The sequence below is a fragment of the Vicia villosa genome, linkage group LG3 (assembly GCF_029867415.1).
Source record: "Vicia villosa cultivar HV-30 ecotype Madison, WI linkage group LG3, Vvil1.0, whole genome shotgun sequence".
Taxonomy (NCBI): Eukaryota; Viridiplantae; Streptophyta; class Magnoliopsida; order Fabales; family Fabaceae; genus Vicia; species Vicia villosa.
In genome coordinates this window covers 147,042,417-147,052,632 of record NC_081182.1, presented here as the reverse complement: position 1 = coordinate 147,052,632, position 10,216 = coordinate 147,042,417, and positions in this window count along the sequence as shown.

Genomic DNA, 10,216 nt, shown 5'->3' with positions numbered 1-10,216 from the left:
CGTGTCAGCACCATTCGTAGCAACTGAATTAGATCTCGGAAGGATGATCGTGTCTACACCGTTTGTGATGATAGAATTAGATCTGACTCAATTGTTGTGACTCTATTGTCGGTGTACGAATGGGCTTAAAGATGCCATTCAGATGTTTTAACAAGATGTTTGTCTAAAGCAAATGTTCTTCAGACTGAATCATATGCATTGAGTGTATCTGGAGGAGGAATTCATCAAAATGAAGTAATGTCTTACATAAGACTACCTGGAGAGGTTCCTGAATAGGGTAGATCAATGACTGATGTAAAGAAGATTAGGCTTTTGTTTACCCAGAAATATGGTAAACAATCGCTAGTTTCCTTTTTAAAGGTTACTTTTGCGGAATCAACTAGAATATTCCAGGACTAATTGCTTTCTTTGTTGTGTTACGTGTATCTAATTCGTATTAAATGTAGCAATAATTTTACAGTAAAGAACACTGAAATTAAAGGCTTTAAAGTAGATTGAAAACGATACAAATGCAGTAAATGTGCACTGAAATTAAAACGTAACGTAAATGATTGCATAGATTAAGTTGGTGCGCATACATACATTTCAAAGCAGCACTCATTACTCATTTTTGCACAGAGATTTGAGTTTCACTTGTGTTTTGTAGAAAATGCGGACCCTAAACTGTTCATCTGGATCTTACTTAAATAGTGAAAATAAAATAACTACTACTAACGGTCGATTGATTACTAGCCAACACGTGTCCTCGACATGCAGCATCTTCGTCTGTGAGGCTTCCACGCGTCTTTTAGAAATTGCTGAAAACTGTCTGAAACTGCTTCCTTTGACTTCTGATGTCTTCCGACTTCAAAACTATACTTGGTAAAACGCCTAAGTTTTCTGCATACTTTAGTCGACCATGCATGGCAAATTTGCCAATTTTAGTCGAACCACCCCTGGCAATGATGGCATTTCTTAGTCGAACAGTAGTCTTGACTAAGAAAGCTTCTTAATCAGGCTGCTTTGCCTTAGACTATTTAATAATCTCATATATCTTAGAGATTATTTACCATTATTAGCAAGTCGAAATCCTAGGGTAACAAATTGCCCCCCAAGCGACTTCTTTCGACTGATTTTACAAAAGAGAAAGATGGCGTTTCATTTTCTTCGTAGGTTTCGACTTTTGTTATCTTTTAACGCCATGATTAATTTACGCATCCCTAGACACTAATTATTACCTAAATCCTAGGTAGTGGGCTATAACTGCTCCCCACTTTCTTGTACCAGTTTCCAAAGCGTTTTTTATGTGACCTTTGACTCAACAACTTCCTTTCCACACGATTTTACTGACGTCACTTACACCCATATATATATGTACTCCTCTTCCTTTCTTTCCTCTCTTCTCGTTTTTCTGTTCTTCACAAGTACTCTCAGAATTTTCTTCTTCTCTCAACCTTTAATCGTGTTTCTTTTTCTTCAATACTTCAACAATGGCTGCAAACACCACAAATAACACAAACACCACCGTCTATGCTACAGGCTCTAACCCTTTAGGAGCTATTATCTCTCGTGAAGAAGAAGAGAAAGGGTTGGATTTCGTTCCTCAACCAAAACTTACAGAAGCTAAAGCCATTATCTGGCAGAATCAAATGTTTATTCTTTTCCAGGTCACTGATAAGTTAGTGGCCTTCTCAGGACCTCTTCCAGATCATCGTTCTCACCCAGAACAAATCACAGGTTTCTTCCCCTCATTTCAAATCACAATGCCTGTAGCATTTGATAAGCAACGCCCTCTCGACCTGAAGTTCATGGATCCTTTAGTGAGAGTGTTTCGTTCGACTCCAGCTCCTGGCAACAAAGAGTATCTAGCTTGGCTCAACAAAGTTCAGGCGAAAAAACAACATCTTCGACGCTATCCAATTATCCAGAAATGGTCATAGGGTTTGTTCCCCTATGCTGCTTGCTTCGTTGTTCTTCTGGGAAGGTTCGACTAACACCTTTCATCTCCCTTGTGGGATGATGACTCCCACTCTTTTCGACGTGGCTGCCATCACATGGCTTTCGCCCTTTGGTGAAATCTTCGACCCAACTCTCCCAACGGATATGAACTTCAACTTCACCAATGCTACTATCACCAAATATATGCAGGATCACTATGATAAGTCCACGGTTGAAGTTTCTGACAAAGAACATGTTGCTTTCCTCACTTACTGGCTTTCGTATTACTTGTTTTGTCCAGGGTCGGTTCAGATAGCTAAAGCTTATATACCCCTGGCTATCCAGATCCATGAAGGTCGAAAGGTTTCCTTGGGTAAGCTTTTACTTGCTTATCTTTACCATAGTTTGGGTATAGCGTCTCTAAGAATCAAACGCCTTCATGAAACCCCAAAGCAGCTTTCTCTGTCAGGACCTTACTGGCTTTTACAACATTGGTTAAATGCCACTTTCGAGTCACATATTGGTTATACTGTTTCTAGGTCCATTCTAGAGGTCATGTATGACCGGAGGGTCGAAGGCATCAAACTTTCCTTTCAAACTCCTCAAGATGAGTCTAACAGGCCCAACCTTCTCAAATATGTGAAAGTGTTTTCTAAATGTAAAACATTCATAGCTTCCATGGCTCCTTTCTCAAATCGGTGCTTTGGGCCAACTTGGTTTAATGCCATTTTCCTTGGAAATACTCCAACCCTTCGAGCTCAATTGAATGCCATTTGGGCTGCTTTCCTGACCCCAACACTCCTCTCTCATCAAATTGAGTCGACCGGTAAGTGTTATGGGTTTGTGGGTTATCAACCAAACTTGGTCTCTCGACAATTTGGTTTGAGCCAAATGCTTCCCAAAAGCCTGTACACTCATGATGATGATATCTGCTACTCTGGTGGACCGTTCACAGCTCGTCAACATCTCGACTGCTTAAAATTCCACAATAAACAATCCTTGGAACACCCCACCTTTACTTTCCAAAATTCTTACTTCACAGCCAAAGAGTTTAGTGAGTGGTGGTCTGCATATTACCAACTGTATGATGGAGACTCGTTTGTCAAGAAACTGAATACTGCGTTCGACGTGCTGGAGGATCAACTTACTATAAGTAAGTATTTTTACATCTAACTTCGTTTTCTTATTACAATTTGCAATGTTCTAATTTCAATCTTAGACCTTTCAGGGCCTAATCCTACCAATCAAGTTGAAGTCCCTGCTCCTAAACCAGGTCGAAAGCGTCCTAGTACGTCGAACACCACCACAACCAAGAAAAACAAAGTTGTAAGAAAGGTATTACCTTAACCTTTATCTCTTATAAATACTCATTCATTAATTGTTTATTCTCTCTTTAGTTGGTAGTTCCTGCTGATTCAGACGAAACTACGCCTCCACCAAATCAAGAAAGTGAAATTTTCTCACGACCTCCGCTTCCGACTCCAACGAAGAAACGGAAGGTTGTTAAAAAAATTCCTAAAGTGGTTGTCTAGCCCCAAACAATTCCAACAATAATCTCTTCTTCGTCTCAAGTTCCTCATGAGGTAACTTAGCACTATCTTTTAATGTATTTCTTTCAGTAAATTATATTCTAATCTGTTTCCTCTAAAATAGATTGCATCCACTGTCGACCATACTCAAGGGAAAATTGTCGAAGTTGCTGAAAACATTCCTGAGGCTGCTTCTGATTCCAGCCTTCTTAGTCCTCAAAAGACTGACGCTTTTGGAAGCACTACAGATTCAGCTAATACCCCAGGTCGAAGTCGAACGGAGCCCTAAGACAATCCCATCATCGACCAAGCTCAACCTGCAATTAAAAATGTTGAAGCTGCTGACCATGCCTCTCGTCCAGAGGACAATACCATTTCTCAGTCCAAACAACATCTTACTGTTGATGACACTAACTCCAACAGTTCTCTTAGTCAGGAGGAGATTCTGGACTTGAAAAAGACTAATCCTCTAGAGGCTCTCCTTCGACTTCAAAAACTGAGGCCAAGTTCTCTTGACATTCCTGTTCAGTCGACTAATCCTGATGCTGAAATCGACGCTTCCCTTGTCGATGCTATGTGCCAACTACGAGCCCACTTGAATGAACCTGAGTTTCTTACTGTCCTTGAGAGCTCTGAACATCTTGGTGGAGAAATTCGCAAGTTACTGGACTCACTCATTAAAGCTTCTCTTCCAGCAGTTGTTGCTCAATTCTTCTTTGATTTTGAGGCGTACTTCGACCAGCTCTGGAGAGACCTCATCACCAAGAAAAACATTAATCGACAAGCAAAGAACAAGAGCGCGAAATGGAGAGGGAGTGGGATGCCAGTGCAGCCTCGACTAAGAAGGTTGAAGAGTTTCAGGAAAAAACTTTAAAGTTTTCTGACAAGGAAGGAGAAATCAACAACAAAATTACTGACTATAAGGCCCAAATTGATGCTCTCAACAAAAAAATTCAAGATCTTGAACAGGAGAAAATCACTTTGGCTCAAACTAAGAAGATTCCTTCGCCTGAAACTGTTAATCAAGAGATTTTGAAGGGTCTTGGTCATGGTGAAAATGCTCTCAAACTGGAAAGTAGCGTTCGACAACTTAGACAAGGCTTGTCTTGACTTGACTCTAAGATTGACTTTGAGTCGGCCAAGCTAGCCTATTTTAGGAATAACTTTCCTACTTTGTAATTTTTTGTTTTCGACTGACTGTCCACGTACTTTATAAGGAACTTTTTGTAATGACTGGCCAAATTTTCAGCCATTTTAATATAGTCTTTTGGTTTTATTCTATTATGCGAATTTCCTGAAGTATAGGTTTATATTTTTTCAAATATTTACCATTTATCCTCAAGATTCGACCATCTGAATTCAGTTCTTCAATTTCATATGCGTTGTTTGAAAACACTTGCAAAATTTTAAACGGCCCTTCCCAATTTGGGGACCATTTACCCAATAATTTATTCCTTTGATCCATGGGTAGAATAACTTTCCACACATAATCACCTACCACAAATGTTTTCTCTTTTACTTTCTTGTTGTAAGCTTTCGCCACTTTTTGCTTTTGTCTTATTAACCTATCCAACGCTATTAGTCGTTCTTCGTCTAACTCTACTAATTCATCTAACATCATACTCCAGTACTCCTCTATCGAAAGATTGCTTTGTCGTTGAATTCTAGCCGACTGTAGATGAATTTCTGCAGGCAACACAGCGTCATGCCCAAAGGTCAAACGAAATAGGGTAGTGTTTATTGCTTCCTTTGGTGATGTTCGACAAGCCCAAAGGATTTGGTCGAGTGTTTGATGCCAGTTTCTTGGCTTCCTCCCTACATGCTTTTTTATCAAGTTTATAATAACTTTATTAGCAGCTTCGACATGACCATTAGCCTGAGCATAATAAGGAGTGGATGTTAGCAATTTAAGTCCTGTCTCTGCTGCAAAAGCTTGCATCTTTCGACCAATAAAGACTGATCCCTGATCAGTGGTAATAGTCTCTGGAATCCCATATCTGTAAATAATATGTTTCTGTATGAAACTAATCACTGCTTCTTGATCAGCACTAACCAGTGGAATTGCTTCTATCCATTTAGTAAAATAATCTATTCCTACTAAAATGATTTTTTGTTGTTTAGAAGATGCAGGTTTGATTTCTCCTATTAAATCCAAAGCCCATCCTCTAAAAGGACAAGGTTTAACAATGGCATGCAACTCACTGGCTGGAACATGTTGAATACCTGAAAACTTCTGGCATTCTTGGCACCCTCTTGCATATTCAATACAATCTTTTAACATTGTCGGCCAATATAAACCTTGTCTAAACAACAACCACTTCATTTTATGGCCTGACTGATGAGCTCCACAAACACCACTATGCACTTCTGACACGGCCAAATATGCTTCGGCTTCACTTAAGCACTACAACAATACACCTTCAACCGTTTTCTTGTATAATTCATTTCCCAATATCACATAGTTTAAAGCTCTGTATTTGATCTTTCGATCAGTTCCTCCGACTGGATTATTTAGGTATTGGACTAATGGGTTTCTCCAATCAGAAATTGTCATATTGTCGATGGCAAAAATTTCCAAGGCATACAAATCTTCACTTTTAATTTTGTCTTCTACCCCCCCAAGTTTTGGTGTCGACAATAGTCCTAACTTGTCCAACACTACATGAGTTTCCTTCTCTTTGATATCGACCATATCTTCTAACTTACTTTTGGAAACTCTATACCCAGAAGCAATATGTGCCAATTCATTGGCAATATAATTATCAGATCTTGGTACATGCAAAATCTCAACATATTCAAATTTCTCTAACAAGCGTACCACTATTGCATAGTACACTATTAGATTTTCTTTGATGCATTTATACTCTTTCTTGATTTGTCGAATTACCAGCTCAGAATCACCTCGAATTTCAACTCGCGTTGCCCCCAAGTCAATTAGGGCTTTCAAACCAGTTATCGAAGCTTCGTATTCGACTTCGTTATTAGAACATACATCCTTCATTCTATAGTGGAACTTGGTTGGAAGTCCTTTAGGAGAAATAATCAGGACTCCAATGCCTGATCCATTTTTATGACTAGAACCATCAAAAAACAACTTCCAGTTAGATTGATCGACCAGATTTGCTGATAGTTCAACTAACCCATGTTCGACTATAAAATCGGCCACGATTTGTCCTTTCATAGCTTTTAAAGGAACATATGTTAAGGAGAATTCAGTTAGCGCCAAGGCCCATTTACCAATTCGACTATGCAAAATTGGTTTAGACAGCATATGTTTAATAACATCAAAATGAGAGGACACATACACATCAACAGGCTTTATATATTGCTTAAGTCTATTACATGAGAAGTACAAGCATAAACATAATTTTTCAATATCATTATACCTAGTTTCAGCATCCACTAAGGTTCGACTTAGATAATATATAGCTCTTTCGACGCTATTATCATCCTCTTGGGCTAACATACTCCCAATTGTCGAACCTGATGCAGCTATGTACAACTTCATACTTTTTGTCCTATTGGGGGGTAACAAAATAGGAGGCTTAGTTAAATAAGCTTTTATTTGGTCGAATGCCTGTTGATGTTCTTGCTCCCATTTGAATTGATCTTGATTCTTGAGCTTCACAAGTGGTGAAAAGATCTTCGTTTTACCACTTAAATTTGAGATAAATCTCCTCAAGAAATTAATCTTCCCCAAAAATGACTGGAGTTGTTTCTTTGTTTCTGGTGCCTTCAGGTCCAAGATCGCTTTCGTCTTGTTCTGGTTTATTTCAATACCTTTCTTGTGAACTACGAAACCTAGGAAATCCCCTGCATGTACACCAAAAGTACATTTTAAAGGATTCATTTTTAATCCATATATTTCCTCATTCTTTTAAAGGACTGTCGAAGATGGTCTAAATGACCATTCTCAGAATTAGATTTTATTACAATATCATCAATATAAACCTACATAAATTTGTCAATAAAATCATGAAACATGGAATTCATAGCTCGCTGGTACGTAGCTCCAGCATTTTTTAAACCAAAAGGCATCACTACCCATTCATAAGTACCTAGAGCACCTGGGCATCGAAACGCCGTCTTAGGCACATCTTCGTCAGCTATAAAAATTTGGCTATAGACTAAATATCCATCTAATAAGCTAAGGTATTCAAAACCTGCTGCAGAATCGACCAACATCTCAGCCACGGGCATAGGATATTCATCCTTAGGGGTTGCACTATTTAAATCTCTGAAATCTATGCATATACGAAGGCTACCATTTTTCTTTATTACAGGCACTATATTAGCTAACCATTCGACGTACCTCGCAGTTCGAATAAACTTGCTTTTCAGCAACCTTTCAATTTCCACCTTGATTTTTTCCATCACCTCTGGTGCAAATCTTCTAGGAAGCTGCTTGATAGGTTTCTTTCCTGGGTTCAAAGGTTTTCGATCCTCTACCACACTTCGACTTAAACAAGGCATTTCATTGTAATCCCAAGCAAGACAATTTTTATATTCTTTCAAAAGTCAAATCAACTTGATTTTTAAATCCCTTGTAAGTTTCATACTAACATACGTAGGTCTTTTAGTAATTCCGTCACCCAAGTCAATCTCTTCAAGAGGATCTTGAGCTTGCATTCTTTTTACTGATCCTAAAGGATCCATCTCGAAGCCCAAGGGTTCGTCATTGTATATCCCATCAAGTCTTTCGATTTGGTGATCGACTTCTAGATTGTTTTCACTTTTTACAATCATGGCCTCAATAGCCATATTTTCTTCCAGTTCGGATTCTAAAGCCGTTTTTATCTTATTCCCGGCCAAGTAAGCCGTTATTCGAGCCAGATATTCTGACTCAGTGGTCATCATCTTTGACTGCTGTCCCCTTCTCTAGAGGACTTTCATGATTCAATGGTTCATTGGGATCTTCTCTATTCCAAATAAAACCATAATTTGGGTCTAAGTTCAAATACTTAGACACACTTTCATCAGAAGAATACACCTCTTCCGCTTTGTAGCAAGGAGCTACATTTGCTAGATGTTGGTCGAAGTGTTTTCGACCATTCTCAGTTTTGTAGTAACTTTGATCAGCCTCGACATTTTCAACTATCACATCTGGCCTCCAAATAGCCACACGCTGATGCAAAGTAGAGGGAACTGCCCCTATGCCATGGATCCATTCTCGACCCAGGAGTAATTTAAAATTTGCCTGGGATGCAATCACCATAAAGATGGTTGACCTGACAGTCGAACCAACAGCCAATTTTACCTGAATCACTCCAAGTATTCCACTTGTCTTGCCCTCATAATTAGACAGCACCATATTATGGGGCCTTAAATCTTTGTCAGACTTACCCACTTTCTGAAGTGAAGAATAGGGCATTAAGTTCACAACAGCTCCACCATCAACAAAGACTTTGTTTATTGGAACACCATCTACCTTTGCCCTTAGGAATAAAGGCTTCAAATGATACATCATTCCTCGACCTGGCTTCTCAAACACAGCCTTTTGTTCTTCCACTACTCTTTTTCCCATTACATAATAACAAACAGGTGTTTCTTCCACATTTTTGTCTGGAAGAAAATCATCTTCATTCTCAGACACCTCAGATATTCTGTCGAACTCTGCTGGAAGTACAGATACAATTCCACAGTCAATTAACAACTCATCTGATTCTATGTCAAAGTTGTTGTCGACCTCTTCGTCCGACAATGGAGAATACTCAGCCTCTTTTCCTGTATTGAGAGTCGGAGTATCATCGTCGACTAATTCTTTGATGAGCTTCTTTCCCAGGATCATTCTTGCAGCTAGTCTCTCATTTGCCACTTTGGCTTGTTCTTCAGTCAACTTCCTCTGAAAAGGTTTTGGCTGATAATGAGAAAAACCTGCTTGCATCATCTTCGAACTTTCCTGCCCATTCTTATGGCTTCTCTGATAACGACTCCACTGCATTCGAGTCATAGGATTCTTTCCTTTGTAGTTTGGAGATATGTAATCTTTCCTCTTAGATCCACTATCAGTTCAAGAGCCTTCAGCATTTGCTCCAACACCTTGGATCTGCCATTCTGGACGTTTGCCTCCTCTGAAGTTAATGGGTTTTACCCACTTATCCTCAGGGACATCCGTCTTGGGGCGAAAAGTCTTTGGCTTTTCGAATAGCTTCCTGTGTTCTCCAGCCCTTCGACCACTGTTTTCTCCTGTATACATGAACTAACGATTCTTGCCTCGACGAGGGTCGAACCTCACTCTGTTTGCAGCATCAACGTTGAAAACAGCATCACACCTTGGACATAATCCAACTTGAGAGTTGTTGTTGTGACACCTCTCAAGGAATTTCAGAAGGCTCTCTCTTGGTTTAGGATACACCATGTTCAAGACTTTGCCATCAGTAGCACCGTCTTTCTTTTCGCCGAAACCATCAGTAGTCTCGACCATCATCACATCAGCAAGCTCAGTATAGTGAGCTTCTTCGACCTGCAAGGGATCAGTATCAACTTGCATTGATGACTTTGGTTTTTCTCCAAACTGTAGCCTTCCTTCTTTCAATGCCTTCTGCACCAAATCCCTGAAAAGGACACATTGAGAAGTCTTATGACCCAAGAAATTATGAAATTTGCAAAATCCTCTTTTTTTCTTTTGTTCAAGAGGAGGATTTTTAAGTCCTGGCGGTACTATAATTTGTCCATCATTAACCAGCAAATCAAATATCTCATCACATTTTGTTATATCAAATGAATACGTTTTTCTAGAAAATTTTTCATTTTTACTTTCGATCGGATTT